General features: G+C 55.4%; 23 non-coding genes and 1 pseudogene across 23 annotated transcripts; all 24 read right to left on the bottom strand.

Annotated features, from left to right (window-relative positions):
- Positions 1-202: 202 nt before the first annotated feature.
- Positions 203-320, bottom strand: LOC136958356 (U5 spliceosomal RNA). Its single transcript, XR_010878619.1, has one exon. It is a non-coding gene; the product is annotated as a U5 spliceosomal RNA (small nuclear RNA).
- Positions 321-1,071: 751 nt separating this feature from the next.
- On the bottom strand, positions 1,072-1,262 carry LOC136958164 (U2 spliceosomal RNA). Its single transcript, XR_010878443.1, has one exon. It is a non-coding gene; the product is annotated as a U2 spliceosomal RNA (small nuclear RNA).
- Positions 1,263-1,930: 668 nt separating this feature from the next.
- On the bottom strand, positions 1,931-2,048 carry LOC136958357 (U5 spliceosomal RNA). Its single transcript, XR_010878620.1, has one exon. It is a non-coding gene; the product is annotated as a U5 spliceosomal RNA (small nuclear RNA).
- Positions 2,049-2,801: 753 nt separating this feature from the next.
- LOC136958424 (U2 spliceosomal RNA) lies at positions 2,802-2,992 on the bottom strand. The gene has a single exon (XR_010878684.1). It is a non-coding gene; the product is annotated as a U2 spliceosomal RNA (small nuclear RNA).
- A 668-nt stretch (positions 2,993-3,660) lies between these two features.
- Positions 3,661-3,778, bottom strand: LOC136958358 (U5 spliceosomal RNA). Its single transcript, XR_010878621.1, has one exon. It is a non-coding gene; the product is annotated as a U5 spliceosomal RNA (small nuclear RNA).
- A 757-nt stretch (positions 3,779-4,535) lies between these two features.
- Positions 4,536-4,726, bottom strand: LOC136958165 (U2 spliceosomal RNA). The gene has a single exon (XR_010878444.1). It is a non-coding gene; the product is annotated as a U2 spliceosomal RNA (small nuclear RNA).
- Positions 4,727-5,262: 536 nt separating this feature from the next.
- On the bottom strand, positions 5,263-5,380 carry LOC136958359 (U5 spliceosomal RNA). The gene has a single exon (XR_010878622.1). It is a non-coding gene; the product is annotated as a U5 spliceosomal RNA (small nuclear RNA).
- A 760-nt stretch (positions 5,381-6,140) lies between these two features.
- Positions 6,141-6,331, bottom strand: LOC136958166 (U2 spliceosomal RNA). Its single transcript, XR_010878445.1, has one exon. It is a non-coding gene; the product is annotated as a U2 spliceosomal RNA (small nuclear RNA).
- A 404-nt stretch (positions 6,332-6,735) lies between these two features.
- Positions 6,736-6,853, bottom strand: LOC136958360 (U5 spliceosomal RNA). The gene has a single exon (XR_010878623.1). It is a non-coding gene; the product is annotated as a U5 spliceosomal RNA (small nuclear RNA).
- A 769-nt stretch (positions 6,854-7,622) lies between these two features.
- On the bottom strand, positions 7,623-7,813 carry LOC136958425 (U2 spliceosomal RNA). Its single transcript, XR_010878685.1, has one exon. It is a non-coding gene; the product is annotated as a U2 spliceosomal RNA (small nuclear RNA).
- Positions 7,814-8,393: 580 nt separating this feature from the next.
- LOC136958361 (U5 spliceosomal RNA) lies at positions 8,394-8,511 on the bottom strand. The gene has a single exon (XR_010878624.1). It is a non-coding gene; the product is annotated as a U5 spliceosomal RNA (small nuclear RNA).
- A 772-nt stretch (positions 8,512-9,283) lies between these two features.
- On the bottom strand, positions 9,284-9,474 carry LOC136958426 (U2 spliceosomal RNA). The gene has a single exon (XR_010878686.1). It is a non-coding gene; the product is annotated as a U2 spliceosomal RNA (small nuclear RNA).
- Positions 9,475-10,054: 580 nt separating this feature from the next.
- LOC136958362 (U5 spliceosomal RNA) lies at positions 10,055-10,172 on the bottom strand. Its single transcript, XR_010878625.1, has one exon. It is a non-coding gene; the product is annotated as a U5 spliceosomal RNA (small nuclear RNA).
- Positions 10,173-10,948: 776 nt separating this feature from the next.
- LOC136958427 (U2 spliceosomal RNA) lies at positions 10,949-11,139 on the bottom strand. The gene has a single exon (XR_010878687.1). It is a non-coding gene; the product is annotated as a U2 spliceosomal RNA (small nuclear RNA).
- Positions 11,140-11,719: 580 nt separating this feature from the next.
- On the bottom strand, positions 11,720-11,837 carry LOC136958363 (U5 spliceosomal RNA). The gene has a single exon (XR_010878626.1). It is a non-coding gene; the product is annotated as a U5 spliceosomal RNA (small nuclear RNA).
- Positions 11,838-12,603: 766 nt separating this feature from the next.
- On the bottom strand, positions 12,604-12,794 carry LOC136958429 (U2 spliceosomal RNA). Its single transcript, XR_010878689.1, has one exon. It is a non-coding gene; the product is annotated as a U2 spliceosomal RNA (small nuclear RNA).
- A 536-nt stretch (positions 12,795-13,330) lies between these two features.
- LOC136958364 (U5 spliceosomal RNA) lies at positions 13,331-13,448 on the bottom strand. The gene has a single exon (XR_010878627.1). It is a non-coding gene; the product is annotated as a U5 spliceosomal RNA (small nuclear RNA).
- Positions 13,449-14,218: 770 nt separating this feature from the next.
- Positions 14,219-14,409, bottom strand: LOC136958430 (U2 spliceosomal RNA). Its single transcript, XR_010878690.1, has one exon. It is a non-coding gene; the product is annotated as a U2 spliceosomal RNA (small nuclear RNA).
- Positions 14,410-14,989: 580 nt separating this feature from the next.
- LOC136958367 (U5 spliceosomal RNA) lies at positions 14,990-15,107 on the bottom strand. The gene has a single exon (XR_010878629.1). It is a non-coding gene; the product is annotated as a U5 spliceosomal RNA (small nuclear RNA).
- Positions 15,108-15,853: 746 nt separating this feature from the next.
- LOC136958168 (U2 spliceosomal RNA) lies at positions 15,854-16,044 on the bottom strand. Its single transcript, XR_010878447.1, has one exon. It is a non-coding gene; the product is annotated as a U2 spliceosomal RNA (small nuclear RNA).
- Positions 16,045-16,580: 536 nt separating this feature from the next.
- On the bottom strand, positions 16,581-16,698 carry LOC136958368 (U5 spliceosomal RNA). Its single transcript, XR_010878630.1, has one exon. It is a non-coding gene; the product is annotated as a U5 spliceosomal RNA (small nuclear RNA).
- Positions 16,699-17,450: 752 nt separating this feature from the next.
- LOC136958169 (U2 spliceosomal RNA) lies at positions 17,451-17,641 on the bottom strand. The gene has a single exon (XR_010878448.1). It is a non-coding gene; the product is annotated as a U2 spliceosomal RNA (small nuclear RNA).
- Positions 17,642-18,177: 536 nt separating this feature from the next.
- Positions 18,178-18,295, bottom strand: LOC136958369 (U5 spliceosomal RNA). Its single transcript, XR_010878631.1, has one exon. It is a non-coding gene; the product is annotated as a U5 spliceosomal RNA (small nuclear RNA).
- Positions 18,296-19,052: 757 nt separating this feature from the next.
- Positions 19,053-19,229, bottom strand: LOC136958210 (U2 spliceosomal RNA; annotated as a pseudogene).
- Between the last annotated feature and the right edge of the window lie 3,887 nt (positions 19,230-23,116).

The raw sequence follows: 23,116 nt of genomic DNA on the forward strand, positions 1-23,116 counted from the left end.
CGCAGGACAAGCAGGGACGGAAGCGGAAAGCCGAGGCCAAAAGCCGCAGGACAAGCAGGGACGGAAGCGGAAAGCCGAGGAAAAGGCAACAGAATTGAAACAGCTACAGAAGAAGCAAAGACAAAACCTGCCTTACCCGCAGGCACGCACCTAACCCCAAAGCCAACCTCACCCTGCTTTTGTCACAAGTCCATCAGGCTCTGCCCTCCCTCGGGCAAAGCCTCCCAAAAATACCACGTTCCACTCGTCGGCGCTCCCCTCCACGGAAGTCTTTAGTAAAAGGCGAAAGGCTTGTGCGTGCTGAAGGGGAACCAGAGCGTCGATTTGAAACGACCCAAACGGCCTACCCCCAACCCCTCCGTTGGCCCTGACTCACCCGTCCGCGGGGGCGAACCGGGGAGAACCGGGGCGAACCGCATCCTTCTCGGGAAAAAAAAGGCGCGGAAACGCCACGGGCCGCAGAGGGGCTCGGCCCGCCCGCTTGGCTTTTCTTTCCTTACCGCACTTTCTCCATTTCATTGATGGCTTTTTCTCCATTAAGATCCGTACGTGTTTATCGTATGCGCCTTCCAGCCAGTCCACTCCGTGTTGGTGTCGACTGACACGGCGATAAAAAACTCATTCCGATTGCCTTCCAGTTTTTCACCTCGGCCCCGCTGAATGTCAGCCAGCTCTCTCTCTCTCTCTCTCTCTCTCTCTCTCTCTCTCTCTCTCTGTCACTCACTCACTCAGTCACTCACTCAGTCACTCACTCACTCAGTCACTCACTTTTTTTTTGTTTTTTTTTTTTTTTTATCTAAAAGGGCGGGAAAACGCCACCGGCCGACAGGGCTCCGCCCACACCCCCTTTTCACCCCGTTTTTTTGGTAGGGATCGCTTGTTCCGCTTTGTTGGGGCCCCCCCCCCCCCCCTTTTGAGGGTTTTTTGACCCTCACCCCAAAAACCCTAGCCCTAACCTAAACCCCTCTCCCCCAAACCTCACTCATTCAGACATTCCCTCCTTCCCTCCCTCCTTCCTTCCTTCCCTCCCTCCCTCCCTCCCTCACTAGCTTTTCTCTTTGACACGCTTAGAAAGATTGCACCCTTCCCGGAGACGCTGCAATACCGGGGCGATGCGCGGAGCGGACGGAGCGAGCCCCTGTTCCGACTCCCTGTTGCAAAAATCCGTTTAATATGTTGTCCTCGCATGGAGGACATATCAGATATTAAACTGATAAGAACAGATACTACACTTGATCTGAGCCAAAAGGCCGAGAAGCGATGACCGCATTATCGGACGCCCCCGGCGCGCGGACCCTCCGTGCACCACCTGGGCCGCTCGGTCACCACACCGAGAACGGCCGAAACCACGGAAGCGGAAAGCCGAGGCCAAAAGCCGCAGGACAAGCAGGGACGGAAGCGGAAAGCCGAGGCCAAAAGCCGCAGGACAAGCAGGGACGGAAGCGGAAAGCCGAGGCCAAAAGCCGCAGGACAAGCAGGGACGGAAGCGGAAAGCCGAGGCCAAAAGCCGCAGGACAAGCAGGGACGGAAGCGGAAAGCCGAGGCCAAAAGCCGCAGGACAAGCAGGGACGGAAGCGGAAAGCCGAGGCCAAAAGCCGCAGGACAAGCAGGGACGGAAGCGGAAAGCCGAGGCCAAAAGCCGCAGGACAAGCAGGGACGGAAGCGGAAAGCCGAGGCCAAAAGCCGCAGGACAAGCAGGGACGGAAGCGGAAAGCCGAGGCCAAAAGCCGCAGGACAAGCAGGGACGGAAGCGGAAAGCCGAGGCCAAAAGCCGCAGGACAAGCAGGGACGGAAGCGGAAAGCCGAGGAAAAGGCAACAGAATTGAAACAGCTACAGAAGAAGCAAAGACAAAACCTGCCTTACCCGCAGGCACGCACCTAACCCCAAAGCCAACCTCACCCTGCTTTTGTCACAAGTCCATCAGGCTCTGCCCTCCCTCGGGCAAAGCCTCCCAAAAATACCACGTTCCACTCGTCGGCGCTCCCCTCCACGGAAGTCTTTAGTAAAAGGCGAAAGGCTTGTGCGTGCTGAAGGGGAACCAGAGCGTCGATTTGAAACGACCCAAACGGCCTACCCCCAACCCCTCCGTTGGCCCTGACTCACCCGTCCGCGGGGGCGAACCGGGGAGAACCGGGGCGAACCGCATCCTTCTCGGGAAAAAAAAGGCGCGGAAACGCCACGGGCCGCAGAGGGGCTCGGCCCGCCCGCTTGGCTTTTCTTTCCTTACCGCACTTTCTCCATTTCATTGATGGCTTTTTCTCCATTAAGATCCGTACGTGTTTATCGTATGCGCCTTCCAGCCAGTCCACTCCGTGTTGGTGTCGACTGACACGGCGATAAAAAACTCATTCCGATTGCCTTCCAGTTTTTCACCTCGGCCCCGCTGAATGTCAGCCAGCTCTCTCTCTCTCTCTCTCTCTCTCTCTCTCTCTCTCTCTCTCTCTGTCACTCACTCACTCAGTCACTCACTCAGTCACTCACTCACTCAGTCACTCACTTTTTTTTTGTTTTTTTTTTTTTTTTATCTAAAAGGGCGGGAAAACGCCACCGGCCGACAGGGCTCCGCCCACACCCCCTTTTCACCCCGTTTTTTTGGTAGGGATCGCTTGTTCCGCTTTGTTGGGGCCCCCCCCCCCCCCCTTTTGAGGGTTTTTTGACCCTCACCCCAAAAACCCTAGCCCTAACCTAAACCCCTCTCCCCCAAACCTCACTCATTCAGACATTCCCTCCTTCCCTCCCTCCTTCCTTCCTTCCCTCCCTCCCTCCCTCCCTCACTAGCTTTTCTCTTTGACACGCTTAGAAAGATTGCACCCTTCCCGGAGACGCTGCAATACCGGGGCGATGCGCGGAGCGGACGGAGCGAGCCCCTGTTCCGACTCCCTGTTGCAAAAATCCGTTTAATATGTTGTCCTCGCATGGAGGACATATCAGATATTAAACTGATAAGAACAGATACTACACTTGATCTTAGCCAAAAGGCCGAGAAGCGATGACCGCATTATCGGACGCCCCCGGCGCGCGGACCCTCCGTGCACCACCTGGGCCGCTCGGTCACCACACCGAGAACGGCCGAAACCACGGAAGCGGAAAGCCGAGGCCAAAAGCCGCAGGACAAGCAGGGACGGAAGCGGAAAGCCGAGGCCAAAAGCCGCAGGACAAGCAGGGACGGAAGCGGAAAGCCGAGGCCAAAAGCCGCAGGACAAGCAGGGACGGAAGCGGAAAGCCGAGGCCAAAAGCCGCAGGACAAGCAGGGACGGAAGCGGAAAGCCGAGGCCAAAAGCCGCAGGACAAGCAGGGACGGAAGCGGAAAGCCGAGGCCAAAAGCCGCAGGACAAGCAGGGACGGAAGCGGAAAGCCGAGGCCAAAAGCCGCAGGACAAGCAGGGACGGAAGCGGAAAGCCGAGGCCAAAAGCCGCAGGACAAGCAGGGACGGAAGCGGAAAGCCGAGGCCAAAAGCCGCAGGACAAGCAGGGACGGAAGCGGAAAGCCGAGGCCAAAAGCCGCAGGACAAGCAGGGACGGAAGCGGAAAGCCGAGGAAAAGGCAACAGAATTGAAACAGCTACAGAAGAAGCAAAGACAAAACCTGCCTTACCCGCAGGCACGCACCTAACCCCAAAGCCAACCTCACCCTGCTTTTGTCACAAGTCCATCAGGCTCTGCCCTCCCTCGGGCAAAGCCTCCCAAAAATACCACGTTCCACTCGTCGGCGCTCCCCTCCACGGAAGTCTTTAGTAAAAGGCGAAAGGCTTGTGCGTGCTGAAGGGGAACCAGAGCGTCGATTTGAAACGACCCAAACGGCCTACCCCCAACCCCTCCGTTGGCCCTGACTCACCCGTCCGCGGGGGCGAACCGGGGAGAACCGGGGCGAACCGCATCCTTCTCGGGAAAAAAAAGGCGCGGAAACGCCACGGGCCGCAGAGGGGCTCGGCCCGCCCGCTTGGCTTTTCTTTCCTTACCGCACTTTCTCCATTTCATTGATGGCTTTTTCTCCATTAAGATCCGTACGTGTTTATCGTATGCGCCTTCCAGCCAGTCCACTCCGTGTTGGTGTCGACTGACACGGCGATAAAAAACTCATTCCGATTGCCTTCCAGTTTTTCACCTCGGCCCCGCTGAATGTCAGCCAGCTCTCTCTCTCTCTCTCTCTCTCTCTCTCTCTCTCTCTCTCTCTCTCTCTCTCTGTCACTCACTCACTCAGTCACTCACTCAGTCACTCACTCACTCAGTCACTCACTTTTTTTTTGTTTTTTTTTTTTTTTTATCTAAAAGGGCGGGAAAACGCCACCGGCCGACAGGGCTCCGCCCACACCCCCTTTTCACCCCGTTTTTTTGGTAGGGATCGCTTGTTCCGCTTTGTTGGGGCCCCCCCCCCCCCCCTTTTGAGGGTTTTTTGACCCTCACCCCAAAAACCCTAGCCCTAACCTAAACCCCTCTCCCCCAAACCTCACTCATTCAGACATTCCCTCCTTCCCTCCCTCCTTCCTTCCTTCCCTCCCTCCCTCCCTCACTAGCTTTTCTCTTTGACACGCTTAGAAAGATTGCACCCTTCCCGGAGACGCTGCAATACCGGGGCGATGCGCGGAGCGGACGGAGCGAGCCCCTGTTCCGACTCCCTGTTGCAAAAATCCGTTTAATATGTTGTCCTCGCATGGAGGACATATCAGATATTAAACTGATAAGAACAGATACTACACTTGATCTGAGCCAAAAGGCCGAGAAGCGATGACCGCATTATCGGACGCCCCCGGCGCGCGGACCCTCCGTGCACCACCTGGGCCGCTCGGTCACCACACCGAGAACGGCCGAAACCACGGAAGCGGAAAGCCGAGGCCAAAAGCCGCAGGACAAGCAGGGACGGAAGCGGAAAGCCGAGGCCAAAAGCCGCAGGACAAGCAGGGACGGAAGCGGAAAGCCGAGGCCAAAAGCCGCAGGACAAGCAGGGACGGAAGCGGAAAGCCGAGGCCAAAAGCCGCAGGACAAGCAGGGACGGAAGCGGAAAGCCGAGGCCAAAAGCCGCAGGACAAGCAGGGACGGAAGCGGAAAGCCGAGGCCAAAAGCCGCAGGACAAGCAGGGACGGAAGCGGAAAGCCGAGGCCAAAAGCCGCAGGACAAGCAGGGACGGAAGCGGAAAGCCGAGGAAAAGGCAACAGAATTGAAACAGCTACAGAAGAAGCAAAGACAAAACCTGCCTTACCCGCAGGCACGCACCTAACCCCAAAGCCAACCTCACCCTGCTTTTGTCACAAGTCCATCAGGCTCTGCCCTCCCTCGGGCAAAGCCTCCCAAAAATACCACGTTCCACTCGTCGGCGCTCCCCTCCACGGAAGTCTTTAGTAAAAGGCGAAAGGCTTGTGCGTGCTGAAGGGGAACCAGAGCGTCGATTTGAAACGACCCAAACGGCCTACCCCCAACCCCTCCGTTGGCCCTGACTCACCCGTCCGCGGGGGCGAACCGGGGAGAACCGGGGCGAACCGCATCCTTCTCGGGAAAAAAAAGGCGCGGAAACGCCACGGGCCGCAGAGGGGCTCGGCCCGCCCGCTTGGCTTTTCTTTCCTTACCGCACTTTCTCCATTTCATTGATGGCTTTTTCTCCATTAAGATCCGTACGTGTTTATCGTATGCGCCTTCCAGCCAGTCCACTCCGTGTTGGTGTCGACTGACACGGCGATAAAAAACTCATTCCGATTGCCTTCCAGTTTTTCACCTCGGCCCCGCTGAATGTCAGCCAGCTCTCTCTCTCTCTCTCTCTCTCTCTCTCTCTCTCTCTCTCTCTCTCTCTCTCTGTCACTCACTCACTCAGTCACTCACTCAGTCACTCACTCACTCAGTCACTCACTTTTTTTTTGTTTTTTTTTTTTTTTTATCTAAAAGGGCGGGAAAACGCCACCGGCCGACAGGGCTCCGCCCACACCCCCTTTTCACCCCGTTTTTTTGGTAGGGATCGCTTGTTCCGCTTTGTTGGGGCCCCCCCCCCCCCCTTTTGAGGGTTTTTTGACCCTCACCCCAAAAACCCTAGCCCTAACCTAAACCCCTCTCCCCCAAACCTCACTCATTCAGACATTCCCTCCTTCCCTCCCTCCTTCCTTCCTTCCCTCCCTCCCTCCCTCCCTCACTAGCTTTTCTCTTTGACACGCTTAGAAAGATTGCACCCTTCCCGGAGACGCTGCAATACCGGGGCGATGCGCGGAGCGGACGGAGCGAGCCCCTGTTCCGACTCCCTGTTGCAAAAATCCGTTTAATATGTTGTCCTCGCATGGAGGACATATCAGATATTAAACTGATAAGAACAGATACTACACTTGATCTGAGCCAAAAGGCCGAGAAGCGATGACCGCATTATCGGACGCCCCCGGCGCGCGGACCCTCCGTGCACCACCTGGGCCGCTCGGTCACCACACCGAGAACGGCCGAAACCACGGAAGCGGAAAGCCGAGGCCAAAAGCCGCAGGACAAGCAGGGACGGAAGCGGAAAGCCGAGGCCAAAAGCCGCAGGACAAGCAGGGACGGAAGCGGAAAGCCGAGGCCAAAAGCCGCAGGACAAGCAGGGACGGAAGCGGAAAGCCGAGGCCAAAAGCCGCAGGACAAGCAGGGACGGAAGCGGAAAGCCGAGGAAAAGGCAACAGAATTGAAACAGCTACAGAAGAAGCAAAGACAAAACCTGCCTTACCCGCAGGCACGCACCTAACCCCAAAGCCAACCTCACCCTGCTTTTGTCACAAGTCCATCAGGCTCTGCCCTCCCTCGGGCAAAGCCTCCCAAAAATACCACGTTCCACTCGTCGGCGCTCCCCTCCACGGAAGTCTTTAGTAAAAGGCGAAAGGCTTGTGCGTGCTGAAGGGGAACCAGAGCGTCGATTTGAAACGACCCAAACGGCCTACCCCCAACCCCTCCGTTGGCCCTGACTCACCCGTCCGCGGGGGCGAACCGGGGAGAACCGGGGCGAACCGCATCCTTCTCGGGAAAAAAAAGGCGCGGAAACGCCACGGGCCGCAGAGGGGCTCGGCCCGCCCGCTTGGCTTTTCTTTCCTTACCGCACTTTCTCCATTTCATTGATGGCTTTTTCTCCATTAAGATCCGTACGTGTTTATCGTATGCGCCTTCCAGCCAGTCCACTCCGTGTTGGTGTCGACTGACACGGCGATAAAAAACTCATTCCGATTGCCTTCCAGTTTTTCACCTCGGCCCCGCTGAATGTCAGCCAGCTCTCTCTCTCTCTCTCTCTCTCTCTCTCTCTCTCTCTCTCTCTCTCTCTCTGTCACTCACTCACTCAGTCACTCACTCAGTCACTCACTCACTCAGTCACTCACTTTTTTTTTGTTTTTTTTTGTTTTTTTTTTTTTTTTATCTAAAAGGGCGGGAAAACGCCACCGGCCGACAGGGCTCCGCCCACACCCCCTTTTCACCCCGTTTTTTTGGTAGGGATCGCTTGTTCCGCTTTGTTGGGGCCCCCCCCCCCCCCCTTTTGAGGGTTTTTTGACCCTCACCCCAAAAACCCTAGCCCTAACCTAAACCCCTCTCCCCCAAACCTCACTCATTCAGACATTCCCTCCTTCCCTCCCTCCTTCCTTCCTTCCCTCCCTCCCTCCCTCCCTCACTAGCTTTTCTCTTTGACACGCTTAGAAAGATTGCACCCTTCCCGGAGACGCTGCAATACCGGGGCGATGCGCGGAGCGGACGGAGCGAGCCCCTGTTCCGACTCCCTGTTGCAAAAATCCGTTTAATATGTTGTCCTCGCATGGAGGACATATCAGATATTAAACTGATAAGAACAGATACTACACTTGATCTTAGCCAAAAGGCCGAGAAGCGATGACCGCATTATCGGACGCCCCCGGCGCGCGGACCCTCCGTGCACCACCTGGGCCGCTCGGTCACCACACCGAGAACGGCCGAAACCACGGAAGCGGAAAGCCGAGGCCAAAAGCCGCAGGACAAGCAGGGACGGAAGCGGAAAGCCGAGGCCAAAAGCCGCAGGACAAGCAGGGACGGAAGCGGAAAGCCGAGGCCAAAAGCCGCAGGACAAGCAGGGACGGAAGCGGAAAGCCGAGGCCAAAAGCCGCAGGACAAGCAGGGACGGAAGCGGAAAGCCGAGGCCAAAAGCCGCAGGACAAGCAGGGACGGAAGCGGAAAGCCGAGGCCAAAAGCCGCAGGACAAGCAGGGACGGAAGCGGAAAGCCGAGGCCAAAAGCCGCAGGACAAGCAGGGACGGAAGCGGAAAGCCGAGGCCAAAAGCCGCAGGACAAGCAGGGACGGAAGCGGAAAGCCGAGGAAAAGGCAACAGAATTGAAACAGCTACAGAAGAAGCAAAGACAAAACCTGCCTTACCCGCAGGCACGCACCTAACCCCAAAGCCAACCTCACCCTGCTTTTGTCACAAGTCCATCAGGCTCTGCCCTCCCTCGGGCAAAGCCTCCCAAAAATACCACGTTCCACTCGTCGGCGCTCCCCTCCACGGAAGTCTTTAGTAAAAGGCGAAAGGCTTGTGCGTGCTGAAGGGGAACCAGAGCGTCGATTTGAAACGACCCAAACGGCCTACCCCCAACCCCTCCGTTGGCCCTGACTCACCCGTCCGCGGGGGCGAACCGGGGAGAACCGGGGCGAACCGCATCCTTCTCGGGAAAAAAAAGGCGCGGAAACGCCACGGGCCGCAGAGGGGCTCGGCCCGCCCGCTTGGCTTTTCTTTCCTTACCGCACTTTCTCCATTTCATTGATGGCTTTTTCTCCATTAAGATCCGTACGTGTTTATCGTATGCGCCTTCCAGCCAGTCCACTCCGTGTTGGTGTCGACTGACACGGCGATAAAAAACTCATTCCGATTGCCTTCCAGTTTTTCACCTCGGCCCCGCTGAATGTCAGCCAGCTCTCTCTCTCTCTCTCTCTCTCTCTCTCTCTCTCTCTCTCTCTCTCTCTCTCTCTGTCACTCACTCACTCAGTCACTCACTCAGTCACTCACTCACTCAGTCACTCACTTTTTTTTTGTTTTTTTTTGTTTTTTTTTTTTTTTATCTAAAAGGGCGGGAAAACGCCACCGGCCGACAGGGCTCCGCCCACACCCCCTTTTCACCCCGTTTTTTTGGTAGGGATCGCTTGTTCCGCTTTGTTGGGGCCCCCCCCCCCCCCCTTTTGAGGGTTTTTTGACCCTCACCCCAAAAACCCTAGCCCTAACCTAAACCCCTCTCCCCCAAACCTCACTCATTCAGACATTCCCTCCTTCCCTCCCTCCTTCCTTCCTTCCCTCCCTCCCTCCCTCCCTCACTAGCTTTTCTCTTTGACACGCTTAGAAAGATTGCACCCTTCCCGGAGACGCTGCAATACCGGGGCGATGCGCGGAGCGGACGGAGCGAGCCCCTGTTCCGACTCCCTGTTGCAAAAATCCGTTTAATATGTTGTCCTCGCATGGAGGACATATCAGATATTAAACTGATAAGAACAGATACTACACTTGATCTTAGCCAAAAGGCCGAGAAGCGATGACCGCATTATCGGACGCCCCCGGCGCGCGGACCCTCCGTGCACCACCTGGGCCGCTCGGTCACCACACCGAGAACGGCCGAAACCACGGAAGCGGAAAGCCGAGGCCAAAAGCCGCAGGACAAGCAGGGACGGAAGCGGAAAGCCGAGGCCAAAAGCCGCAGGACAAGCAGGGACGGAAGCGGAAAGCCGAGGCCAAAAGCCGCAGGACAAGCAGGGACGGAAGCGGAAAGCCGAGGCCAAAAGCCGCAGGACAAGCAGGGACGGAAGCGGAAAGCCGAGGCCAAAAGCCGCAGGACAAGCAGGGACGGAAGCGGAAAGCCGAGGCCAAAAGCCGCAGGACAAGCAGGGACGGAAGCGGAAAGCCGAGGCCAAAAGCCGCAGGACAAGCAGGGACGGAAGCGGAAAGCCGAGGCCAAAAGCCGCAGGACAAGCAGGGACGGAAGCGGAAAGCCGAGGAAAAGGCAACAGAATTGAAACAGCTACAGAAGAAGCAAAGACAAAACCTGCCTTACCCGCAGGCACGCACCTAACCCCAAAGCCAACCTCACCCTGCTTTTGTCACAAGTCCATCAGGCTCTGCCCTCCCTCGGGCAAAGCCTCCCAAAAATACCACGTTCCACTCGTCGGCGCTCCCCTCCACGGAAGTCTTTAGTAAAAGGCGAAAGGCTTGTGCGTGCTGAAGGGGAACCAGAGCGTCGATTTGAAACGACCCAAACGGCCTACCCCCAACCCCTCCGTTGGCCCTGACTCACCCGTCCGCGGGGGCGAACCGGGGAGAACCGGGGCGAACCGCATCCTTCTCGGGAAAAAAAAGGCGCGGAAACGCCACGGGCCGCAGAGGGGCTCGGCCCGCCCGCTTGGCTTTTCTTTCCTTACCGCACTTTCTCCATTTCATTGATGGCTTTTTCTCCATTAAGATCCGTACGTGTTTATCGTATGCGCCTTCCAGCCAGTCCACTCCGTGTTGGTGTCGACTGACACGGCGATAAAAAACTCATTCCGATTGCCTTCCAGTTTTTCACCTCGGCCCCGCTGAATGTCAGCCAGCTCTCTCTCTCTCTCTCTCTCTCTCTCTCTCTCTCTCTCTCTCTCTCTCTCTCTCTCTGTCACTCACTCACTCAGTCACTCACTCAGTCACTCACTCACTCAGTCACTCACTTTTTTTTTGTTTTTTTTTGTTTTTTTTTTTTTTTTTATCTAAAAGGGCGGGAAAACGCCACCGGCCGACAGGGCTCCGCCCACACCCCCTTTTCACCCCGTTTTTTTGGTAGGGATCGCTTGTTCCGCTTTGTTGGGGCCCCCCCCCCCCCCCTTTTGAGGGTTTTTTGACCCTCACCCCAAAAACCCTAGCCCTAACCTAAACCCCTCTCCCCCAAACCTCACTCATTCAGACATTCCCTCCTTCCCTCCCTCCTTCCTTCCTTCCCTCCCTCCCTCCCTCCCTCACTAGCTTTTCTCTTTGACACGCTTAGAAAGATTGCACCCTTCCCGGAGACGCTGCAATACCGGGGCGATGCGCGGAGCGGACGGAGCGAGCCCCTGTTCCGACTCCCTGTTGCAAAAATCCGTTTAATATGTTGTCCTCGCATGGAGGACATATCAGATATTAAACTGATAAGAACAGATACTACACTTGATCTTAGCCAAAAGGCCGAGAAGCGATGACCGCATTATCGGACGCCCCCGGCGCGCGGACCCTCCGTGCACCACCTGGGCCGCTCGGTCACCACACCGAGAACGGCCGAAACCACGGAAGCGGAAAGCCGAGGCCAAAAGCCGCAGGACAAGCAGGGACGGAAGCGGAAAGCCGAGGCCAAAAGCCGCAGGACAAGCAGGGACGGAAGCGGAAAGCCGAGGCCAAAAGCCGCAGGACAAGCAGGGACGGAAGCGGAAAGCCGAGGCCAAAAGCCGCAGGACAAGCAGGGACGGAAGCGGAAAGCCGAGGCCAAAAGCCGCAGGACAAGCAGGGACGGAAGCGGAAAGCCGAGGCCAAAAGCCGCAGGACAAGCAGGGACGGAAGCGGAAAGCCGAGGCCAAAAGCCGCAGGACAAGCAGGGACGGAAGCGGAAAGCCGAGGCCAAAAGCCGCAGGACAAGCAGGGACGGAAGCGGAAAGCCGAGGAAAAGGCAACAGAATTGAAACAGCTACAGAAGAAGCAAAGACAAAACCTGCCTTACCCGCAGGCACGCACCTAACCCCAAAGCCAACCTCACCCTGCTTTTGTCACAAGTCCATCAGGCTCTGCCCTCCCTCGGGCAAAGCCTCCCAAAAATACCACGTTCCACTCGTCGGCGCTCCCCTCCACGGAAGTCTTTAGTAAAAGGCGAAAGGCTTGTGCGTGCTGAAGGGGAACCAGAGCGTCGATTTGAAACGACCCAAACGGCCTACCCCCAACCCCTCCGTTGGCCCTGACTCACCCGTCCGCGGGGGCGAACCGGGGAGAACCGGGGCGAACCGCATCCTTCTCGGGAAAAAAAAGGCGCGGAAACGCCACGGGCCGCAGAGGGGCTCGGCCCGCCCGCTTGGCTTTTCTTTCCTTACCGCACTTTCTCCATTTCATTGATGGCTTTTTCTCCATTAAGATCCGTACGTGTTTATCGTATGCGCCTTCCAGCCAGTCCACTCCGTGTTGGTGTCGACTGACACGGCGATAAAAAACTCATTCCGATTGCCTTCCAGTTTTTCACCTCGGCCCCGCTGAATGTCAGCCAGCTCTCTCTCTCTCTCTCTCTCTCTCTCTCTCTCTCTCTCTCTCTCTCTCTGTCACTCACTCACTCAGTCACTCACTCAGTCACTCACTCACTCAGTCACTCACTTTTTTTTTGTTTTTTTTTGTTTTTTTTTTTTTTTATCTAAAAGGGCGGGAAAACGCCACCGGCCGACAGGGCTCCGCCCACACCCCCTTTTCACCCCGTTTTTTTGGTAGGGATCGCTTGTTCCGCTTTGTTGGGGCCCCCCCCCCCCCCCTTTTGAGGGTTTTTTGACCCTCACCCCAAAAACCCTAGCCCTAACCTAAACCCCTCTCCCCCAAACCTCACTCATTCAGACATTCCCTCCTTCCCTCCCTCCTTCCTTCCTTCCCTCCCTCCCTCCCTCCCTCACTAGCTTTTCTCTTTGACACGCTTAGAAAGATTGCACCCTTCCCGGAGACGCTGCAATACCGGGGCGATGCGCGGAGCGGACGGAGCGAGCCCCTGTTCCGACTCCCTGTTGCAAAAATCCGTTTAATATGTTGTCCTCGCATGGAGGACATATCAGATATTAAACTGATAAGAACAGATACTACACTTGATCTTAGCCAAAAGGCCGAGAAGCGATGACCGCATTATCGGACGCCCCCGGCGCGCGGACCCTCCGTGCACCACCTGGGCCGCTCGGTCACCACACCGAGAACGGCCGAAACCACGGAAGCGGAAAGCCGAGGCCAAAAGCCGCAGGACAAGCAGGGACGGAAGCGGAAAGCCGAGGCCAAAAGCCGCAGGACAAGCAGGGACGGAAGCGGAAAGCCGAGGCCAAAAGCCGCAGGACAAGCAGGGACGGAAGCGGAAAGCCGAGGCCAAAAGCCGCAGGACAAGCAGGGACGGAAGCGGAAAGCCGAGGCCAAAAGCCGCAGGACAAGCAGGGACGGAAGCGGAAAGCCGAGGCCAAAAGCCGCAGGACAAGCAGGGACGGAAGCGGAAAGCCGAGGCCAAAAGCCGCAGGACAAGCAGGGACGGAAGCGGAAAGCCGAGGAAAAGGCAACAGAATTGAAACAGCTACAGAAGAAGCAAAGACAAAACCTGCCTTACCCGCAGGCACGCACCTAACCCCAAAGCCAACCTCACCCTGCTTTTGTCACAAGTCCATCAGGCTCTGCCCTCCCTCGGGCAAAGCCTCCCAAAAATACCACGTTCCACTCGTCGGCGCTCCCCTCCACGGAAGTCTTTAGTAAAAGGCGAAAGGCTTGTGCGTGCTGAAGGGGAACCAGAGCGTCGATTTGAAACGACCCAAACGGCCTACCCCCAACCCCTCCGTTGGCCCTGACTCACCCGTCCGCGGGGGCGAACCGGGGAGAACCGGGGCGAACCGCATCCTTCTCGGGAAAAAAAAGGCGCGGAAACGCCACGGGCCGCAGAGGGGCTCGGCCCGCCCGCTTGGCTTTTCTTTCCTTACCGCACTTTCTCCATTTCATTGATGGCTTTTTCTCCATTAAGATCCGTACGTGTTTATCGTATGCGCCTTCCAGCCAGTCCACTCCGTGTTGGTGTCGACTGACACGGCGATAAAAAACTCATTCCGATTGCCTTCCAGTTTTTCACCTCGGCCCCGCTGAATGTCAGCCAGCTCTCTCTCTCTCTCTCTCTCTCTCTCTCTCTCTCTCTCTCTCTCTCTCTCTCTGTCACTCACTCACTCAGTCACTCACTCAGTCACTCACTCACTCAGTCACTCACTTTTTTTTTGTTTTTTTTTGTTTTTTTTTTTTTTTTATCTAAAAGGGCGGGAAAACGCCACCGGCCGACAGGGCTCCGCCCACACCCCCTTTTCACCCCGTTTTTTTGGTAGGGATCGCTTGTTCCGCTTTGTTGGGGCCCCCCCCCCCCCCTTTTGAGGGTTTTTTGACCCTCACCCCAAAAACCCTAGCCCTAACCTAAACCCCTCTCCCCCAAACCTCACTCATTCAGACATTCCCTCCTTCCCTCCCTCCTTCCTTCCTTCCCTCCCTCCCTCCCTCCCTCACTAGCTTTTCTCTTTGACACGCTTAGAAAGATTGCACCCTTCCCGGAGACGCTGCAATACCGGGGCGATGCGCGGAGCGGACGGAGCGAGCCCCTGTTCCGACTCCCTGTTGCAAAAATCCGTTTAATATGTTGTCCTCGCATGGAGGACATATCAGATATTAAACTGATAAGAACAGATACTACACTTGATCTTAGCCAAAAGGCCGAGAAGCGATGACCGCATTATCGGACGCCCCCGGCGCGCGGACCCTCCGTGCACCACCTGGGCCGCTCGGTCACCACACCGAGAACGGCCGAAACCACGGAAGCGGAAAGCCGAGGCCAAAAGCCGCAGGACAAGCAGGGACGGAAGCGGAAAGCCGAGGCCAAAAGCCGCAGGACAAGCAGGGACGGAAGCGGAAAGCCGAGGCCAAAAGCCGCAGGACAAGCAGGGACGGAAGCGGAAAGCCGAGGCCAAAAGCCGCAGGACAAGCAGGGACGGAAGCGGAAAGCCGAGGCCAAAAGCCGCAGGACAAGCAGGGACGGAAGCGGAAAGCCGAGGCCAAAAGCCGCAGGACAAGCAGGGACGGAAGCGGAAAGCCGAGGCCAAAAGCCGCAGGACAAGCAGGGACGGAAGCGGAAAGCCGAGGCCAAAAGCCGCAGGACAAGCAGGGACGGAAGCGGAAAGCCGAGGAAAAGGCAACAGAATTGAAACAGCTACAGAAGAAGCAAAGACAAAACCTGCCTTACCCGCAGGCACGCACCTAACCCCAAAGCCAACCTCACCCTGCTTTTGTCACAAGTCCATCAGGCTCTGCCCTCCCTCGGGCAAAGCCTCCCAAAAATACCACGTTCCACTCGTCGGCGCTCCCCTCCACGGAAGTCTTTAGTAAAAGGCGAAAGGCTTGTGCGTGCTGAAGGGGAACCAGAGCGTCGATTTGAAACGACCCAAACGGCCTACCCCCAACCCCTCCGTTGGCCCTGACTCACCCGTCCGCGGGGGCGAACCGGGGAGAACCGGGGCGAACCGCATCCTTCTCGGGAAAAAAAAGGCGCGGAAACGCCACGGGCCGCAGAGGGGCTCGGCCCGCCCGCTTGGCTTTTCTTTCCTTACCGCACTTTCTCCATTTCATTGATGGCTTTTTCTCCATTAAGATCCGTACGTGTTTATCGTATGCGCCTTCCAGCCAGTCCACTCCGTGTTGGTGTCGACTGACACGGCGATAAAAAACTCATTCCGATTGCCTTCCAGTTTTTCACCTCGGCCCCGCTGAATGTCAGCCAGCTCTCTCTCTCTCTCTCTCTCTCTCTCTCTCTCTCTCTCTCTCTGTCACTCACTCACTCAGTCACTCACTCAGTCACTCACTCACTCAGTCACTCACTTTTTTTTTGTTTTTTTTTTTTTTTTATCTAAAAGGGCGGGAAAACGCCACCGGCCGACAGGGCTCCGCCCACACCCCCTTTTCACCCCGTTTTTTTGGTAGGGATCGCTTGTTCCGCTTTGTTGGGGCCCCCCCCCCCCCCTTTTGAGGGTTTTTTGACCCTCACCCCAAAAACCCTAGCCCTAACCTAAACCCCTCTCCCCCAAACCTCACTCATTCAGACATTCCCTCCTTCCCTCCCTCCTTCCTTCCTTCCCTCCCTCCCTCCCTCACTAGCTTTTCTCTTTGACACGCTTAGAAAGATTGCACCCTTCCCGGAGACGCTGCAATACCGGGGCGATGCGCGGAGCGGACGGAGCGAGCCCCTGTTCCGACTCCCTGTTGCAAAAATCCGTTTAATATGTTGTCCTCGCATGGAGGACATATCAGATATTAAACTGATAAGAACAGATACTACACTTGATCTGAGCCAAAAGGCCGAGAAGCGATGACCGCATTATCGGACGCCCCCGGCGCGCGGACCCTCCGTGCACCACCTGGGCCGCTCGGTCACCACACCGAGAACGGCCGAAACCACGGAAGCGGAAAGCCGAGGCCAAAAGCCGCAGGACAAGCAGGGACGGAAGCGGAAAGCCGAGGCCAAAAGCCGCAGGACAAGCAGGGACGGAAGCGGAAAGCCGAGGCCAAAAGCCGCAGGACAAGCAGGGACGGAAGCGGAAAGCCGAGGCCAAAAGCCGCAGGACAAGCAGGGACGGAAGCGGAAAGCCGAGGCCAAAAGCCGCAGGACAAGCAGGGACGGAAGCGGAAAGCCGAGGCCAAAAGCCGCAGGACAAGCAGGGACGGAAGCGGAAAGCCGAGGCCAAAAGCCGCAGGACAAGCAGGGACGGAAGCGGAAAGCCGAGGAAAAGGCAACAGAATTGAAACAGCTACAGAAGAAGCAAAGACAAAACCTGCCTTACCCGCAGGCACGCACCTAACCCCAAAGCCAACCTCACCCTGCTTTTGTCACAAGTCCATCAGGCTCTGCCCTCCCTCGGGCAAAGCCTCCCAAAAATACCACGTTCCACTCGTCGGCGCTCCCCTCCACGGAAGTCTTTAGTAAAAGGCGAAAGGCTTGTGCGTGCTGAAGGGGAACCAGAGCGTCGATTTGAAACGACCCAAACGGCCTACCCCCAACCCCTCCGTTGGCCCTGACTCACCCGTCCGCGGGGGCGAACCGGGGAGAACCGGGGCGAACCGCATCCTTCTCGGGAAAAAAAAGGCGCGGAAACGCCACGGGCCGCAGAGGGGCTCGGCCCGCCCGCTTGGCTTTTCTTTCCTTACCGCACTTTCTCCATTTCATTGATGGCTTTTTCTCCATTAAGATCCGTACGTGTTTATCGTATGCGCCTTCCAGCCAGTCCACTCCGTGTTGGTGTCGACTGACACGGCGATAAAAAACTCATTCCGATTGCCTTCCAGTTTTTCACCTCGGCCCCGCTGAATGTCAGCCAGCTCTCTCTCTCTCTCTCTCTCTCTCTCTCTCTCTCTCTCTCTCTCTGTCACTCACTCACTCAGTCACTCACTCAGTCACTCACTCACTCAGTCACTCACTTTTTTTTTGTTTTTTTTTTTTTTTTATCTAAAAGGGCGGGAAAACGCCACCGGCCGACAGGGCTCCGCCCACACCCCCTTTTCACCCCGTTTTTTTGGTAGGGATCGCTTGTTCCGCTTTGTTGGGGCCCCCCCCCCCCCCTTTTGAGGGTTTTTTGACCCTCACCCCAAAAACCCTAGCCCTAACCTAAACCCCTCTCCCCCAAACCTCACTCATTCAGACATTCCCTCCTTCCCTCCCTCCTTCCTTCCTTCCCTCCCTCCCTCCCTCCCTCACTAGCTTTTCTCTTTGACACGCTTAGAAAGATTGCACCCTTCCCGGAGACGCTGCAATACCGGGGCGATGCGCGGAGCGGACGGAGCGAGCCCCTGTTCCGACTCCCTGTTGCAAAAATCCGTTTAATATGTTGTCCTCGCATGGAGGACATATCAGATATTAAACTGATAAGAACAGATACTACACTTGATCTGAGCCAAAAGGCCGAGAAGCGATGACCGCATTATCGGACGCCCCCGGCGCGCGGACCCTCCGTGCACCACCTGGGCCGCTCGGTCACCACACCGAGAACGGCCGAAACCACGGAAGCGGAAAGCCGAGGCCAAAAGCCGCAGGACAAGCAGGGACGGAAGCGGAAAGCCGAGGCCAAAAGCCGCAGGACAAGCAGGGACGGAAGCGGAAAGCCGAGGCCAAAAGCCGCAGGACAAGCAGGGACGGAAGCGGAAAGCCGAGGCCAAAAGCCGCAGGACAAGCAGGGACGGAAGCGGAAAGCCGAGGCCAAAAGCCGCAGGACAAGCAGGGACGGAAGCGGAAAGCCGAGGCCAAAAGCCGCAGGACAAGCAGGGACGGAAGCGGAAAGCCGAGGCCAAAAGCCGCAGGACAAGCAGGGACGGAAGCGGAAAGCCGAGGAAAAGGCAACAGAATTGAAACAGCTACAGAAGAAGCAAAGACAAAACCTGCCTTACCCGCAGGCACGCACCTAACCCCAAAGCCAACCTCACCCTGCTTTTGTCACAAGTCCATCAGGCTCTGCCCTCCCTCGGGCAAAGCCTCCCAAAAATACCACGTTCCACTCGTCGGCGCTCCCCTCCACGGAAGTCTTTAGTAAAAGGCGAAAGGCTTGTGCGTGCTGAAGGGGAACCAGAGCGTCGATTTGAAACGACCCAAACGGCCTACCCCCAACCCCTCCGTTGGCCCTGACTCACCCGTCCGCGGGGGCGAACCGGGGAGAACCGGGGCGAACCGCATCCTTCTCGGGAAAAAAAAGGCGCGGAAACGCCACGGGCCGCAGAGGGGCTCGGCCCGCCCGCTTGGCTTTTCTTTCCTTACCGCACTTTCTCCATTTCATTGATGGCTTTTTCTCCATTAAGATCCGTACGTGTTTATCGTATGCGCCTTCCAGCCAGTCCACTCCGTGTTGGTGTCGACTGACACGGCGATAAAAAACTCATTCCGATTGCCTTCCAGTTTTTCACCTCGGCCCCGCTGAATGTCAGCCAGCTCTCTCTCTCTCTCTCTCTCTCTCTCTCTCTCTCTCTCTCTCTCTCTCTGTCACTCACTCACTCAGTCACTCACTCAGTCACTCACTCACTCAGTCACTCACTTTTTTTTTGTTTTTTTTTTTTTTTTATCTAAAAGGGCGGGAAAACGCCACCGGCCGACAGGGCTCCGCCCACACCCCCTTTTCACCCCGTTTTTTTGGTAGGGATCGCTTGTTCCGCTTTGTTGGGGCCCCCCCCCCCCCCCTTTTGAGGGTTTTTTGACCCTCACCCCAAAAACCCTAGCCCTAACCTAAACCCCTCTCCCCCAAACCTCACTCATTCAGACATTCCCTCCTTCCCTCCCTCCTTCCTTCCTTCCCTCCCTCCCTCCCTCCCTCACTAGCTTTTCTCTTTGACACGCTTAGAAAGATTGCACCCTTCCCGGAGACGCTGCAATACCGGGGCGATGCGCGGAGCGGACGGAGCGAGCCCCTGTTCCGACTCCCTGTTGCAAAAATCCGTTTAATATGTTGTCCTCGCATGGAGGACATATCAGATATTAAACTGATAAGAACAGATTTTTTCTTTTGAGAAAAATTTATTGGTTCTCACCGTTGACAGTTCATAAAAACAATTCGTTTTACATGTCTTTTCTTTTCTTAAAAGGTACATTAATTACAGGGCATAGGGGGCGCTAAAACACTGGTGTAATTACTTTAAAAGCACTGAATCGAAATCGTAGTTAAAAAGTGCCCGCTAAAACAACAAGGTGATCATGAATAAATACAGCAGTGTTAAAAAGCCATAAAAGAATGTACACTTGGTTAAGACATCTTTAAAGGAATGTTTTACAATGTGTCTTTAAAAATGTGACGTGTGTGTGTGACTATGTGTGTGTGTGTGCGTATGTGGCTATGTGTCTTGTGTGGCTATGTGAGTGTGTGTGTGTGAGTGCATTTAAAGGTTCTGTTCCTCAATTGTGCAGGACCGGGATGAGCTTGTCTGGCTTGCCTCTACCTGCCCCGCTGAACAAGCCACCGAGTCCTCCCCCTCCGGGGCCCAGCGGAGATCCTCGACCTGGGCAGCCATTCCGGCGCAGCCAGGCCGCTGCCGCCCGGACCACTTCACGTGGAGGGGGGCCCCTTCCGTATGGCGCGTGGGATGTACCACCCGAGGGTCTCTGCAGCCAGTTCCGCCGCTGCCTGGGTGGACATCTCCACGCGCTTCCCCGCCAGCAGGTTCCTGGAGGTCCAGAGGGCTTCTTTGAAGCATGTCAGGGTGAGCCAGAGTTGGCGGAATTGTCCAGATGTCATGGTCCTCTGGCTCACCCCGTAGAGCACCAGCTGTGCGTTTAGGACCTCCCCTGCCGGCAGGCACGGGGTTATCAGGGGCCCCGCCAGGATCCACAGGTCCCGGGCGGCACTGCACTCCCAGAGCAGGTGCCTCACGGTCTCCTCTCCGCCACAAGTCGGCCGCGGGCACCTGGATGTCGTCGCCAGCCTCCGGGAGTGCATGACGGCTCTGACCGGGAGGATCTCATGGGCCACCATCCAGGAGAGGTCTCGGTGCTTGTTCAGCAGGGCAGGGTGGCTCACGTTCCGCCAGACCGTGGCCGACTCACCCAGGGCGAGTCGGCGCACTCGGGTCACTTCCTCCCGTTCCTGCACAAGAGAGAGAACAGAGCGGTGTTTGGTTAAAACGGTGAGTGGTTCTTTCTCTAAAATGTGTGTCTTTAAAAACGTCTTAATAAAAAGGTAGGCCGGGGGGAGGTTAAAAGACACTGGCGTCCTCAGGTCTTTCGGGATCCACTGCAGGTGCCTGAGGTAGGACCCCATCCAGAATCTGGTCAGGGCCGCGGTCTTGTGGTTTCCGGATGGGGTCGTCGCCAGTGCCAGGTGGAGTGCGGTGTACCGGCTACCAAAGAACACTTTAAAATCCGGGAGTCCCTTCCCTCCGTTTCGTGGGGCTCTCTTCACTACATCTCTTTTCAGGCGCTCCCACTTGGACCCCCAGATGAAATAAAACACCATCCTGTCGAGGACTAAAAGAATGGGTTTGGGGGGGATAAAAACAGAACCGATCAATAAGAACAAGGGTAAAATCACTGCTTTGATGATTAAAACCTTGCCTTCAAATGTCAGTCGTCTGAGTCCCCAGAACGTCAGTCTCTGTCGGGTTTTTGTCAGTAAGCCCTCCCAGTTTCCGCTCCCTCCCCCCTCCCGGTCGAACTGTACCCCGAGGATGCGGAGGTCGGTCTGGGTCGTCGTCATGGGAAGCCTAGTCATGTCTGTCCCACCCCACGGTCCGAAAAGTCTCCCCTCTGTCTTGTCCCTGTTAAGCTTGGCACCCGAAGCGAGGCCAAACCAGTCAGTCCGGTCCAGGGTCCTGTCTACGGATAAAAGGTCAGTGCATAAAATGTTGATGTCGTCCATGTATAAAATGCACTTGGCAGTCAGTCCCCCAGTCCCCGGGATCCCCAACCCACAAATGAGTTGGTCCCTTCTCAAGATCTGCGCCAGCGGCTCTATACAGCAGACATAGAGTAAGGGGGATAAGGGACACCCCTGACGGACGCCGCAGTTAACTTCCACTGCTTTGGATAAGAACCCGTTAACAAGGATTTTGCTGGTAATGTCCCCATACAGCAGTCCCACCCAAGCTAGGAATCTCCCCGGAAAACCCGCTTTTTGCAGTACCTTGAAAAGGTACTGGTGCGAGACCCGATCAAAGGCTTTCTCAAAATCTAAATTTAGGACTACTAGCCGAATGTTTCTGTCTCTCGCAAAACAGATGGCGTCTCTGATCAGTACCAGGCTGTCCGTGATCCTCCTTCCCGGGATGGCGCAGGCTTGATCCGGGTGGATCAAGTCCCCTAAAACACAAGACATACGAGAGGTTAAAATCTTGCTAAAAAGTTTACAGTCAACGTTTAAAAGAGTGATAGGTCGCCAGTTCTTTAGGTCCGCTTTGTCGTTTTTCTTGAATAAAAGGGATACAATGCCCATCCTAAAACTGTCAGGTAGTCGGTCGAGTCGTTCAAAGTCCTTAAAAACAGTCAACAGGTCGTGTCTTAAAATATCCCAAAAGGTCAGATAAAATTCCAGGGGGAGCCCGTCCTCGCCTGGGGATTTCCCTTTTTTAAAACATCTGATGTTTTTGTCCATTTCTAAAAGGGTAAAATCCTGGGATAAAAGCACGGTGTTTACAACTGTTTTGTCTAAAAAGCTTAAAACCTCGTCCATGACGTGATTAAAAACTTCTTTCTTTTCAAACAACTCATCATAAAATTCCTCCACCACCTTCGTAATCTGTTGTGTGTCAGTTTTTAAAATCCCATTTTTATCTTTGATACTCGTTAAAACATTGCTCCTGCTGATTATTTTCTTAAAAAAGTACCTGGTACATTTTTCTCCTTCCTCCAGGTCTCTCTCTTTGCTTCTTAAAATCACTCCTCTGCTCACCTCTTCCGCCATTAAAACCATTTCTTTTTTCACCTCTCTTATTTCATCGTTAAAATCCAGCCCTTCCTGTGTAAGTTTAAAATACCTCTCTAGCCTTTTCTGCAGTCCCACCATGCGTCTCTCTGCTTTCCTTCTTTTTTCCCTCCCTTTTTGCTTAAAAAAAGTCTGTGTCCTGTGTTTTACCATCTCCCACCACTGTGCTCGTGTTTCGAACATGTCCTGAAGGGTCTGCCAGTCCCTGAACCGCTCCCTGTACGACCTTGTTATTCCCTCGTCCTCCAACAGGGAGCAGTTCAGTTTCCACAGACCCTTCCCTACCGTCACACCTGAGGTCAGTGAAAGGGTGCACGTGAGCATACAGTGGTCCGAAAAGAATACCGGGGTTAATCTAGCATCGGTTGGGGGGGCGTCCCGGGTCAGTAAGTAGTCGATGCGAGAGGCTTTGGTGCCATCACCACTGAACCAGGTGAAGCCCTCCTCTCTAGGATGCAGGGATCTAAAACAGTCAACTAGTTTAAAATCCCTACAAAGTCCGTGTAATAAAACCGACGATCTGTCTACTTTAAAAAGTTCCCCAGCTCCTCTCCTATCTCTTCTTGATAAAACACAGTTAAAATCCCCTCCTACCACCAGGGGATCCCTCCCTAGCAGGTGGGACTGCAGATCTTCTAAAAGGTCACACCTCTCATTTTTCCCGCTAAAACCATACACATTTATCAATTTAAAATCCTTCCCTAAAAAGTTCAAATGTAGTAAAAGCATGCGTCCGTTATGTAAAACCGTGCTCCCCTTCACCAAGATGTGTGCATTTTTTATTAAAACCGCCACTCCGTCATTCTTATTATTGTTTGACCCACTCCACACCGAGGGTCCTTGGCTCCACTTATTTTCCCACTGTTGGTAAAAAGTTTTAAAAGGCAGTCCACACTCCTGAATTAAAACAATGTCTGTCTGAACAGTGCTTAAAAAGGTTAAAATGGACTGGGCTCTAAAACTCGACTTAATCGATCTTACATTAAGAGTGGTAA

The sequence above is a fragment of the Osmerus mordax genome, chromosome 15 (genome assembly GCF_038355195.1).
Source record: "Osmerus mordax isolate fOsmMor3 chromosome 15, fOsmMor3.pri, whole genome shotgun sequence".
In the NCBI taxonomy this organism is placed as follows: Eukaryota; Metazoa; Chordata; class Actinopteri; order Osmeriformes; family Osmeridae; genus Osmerus; species Osmerus mordax.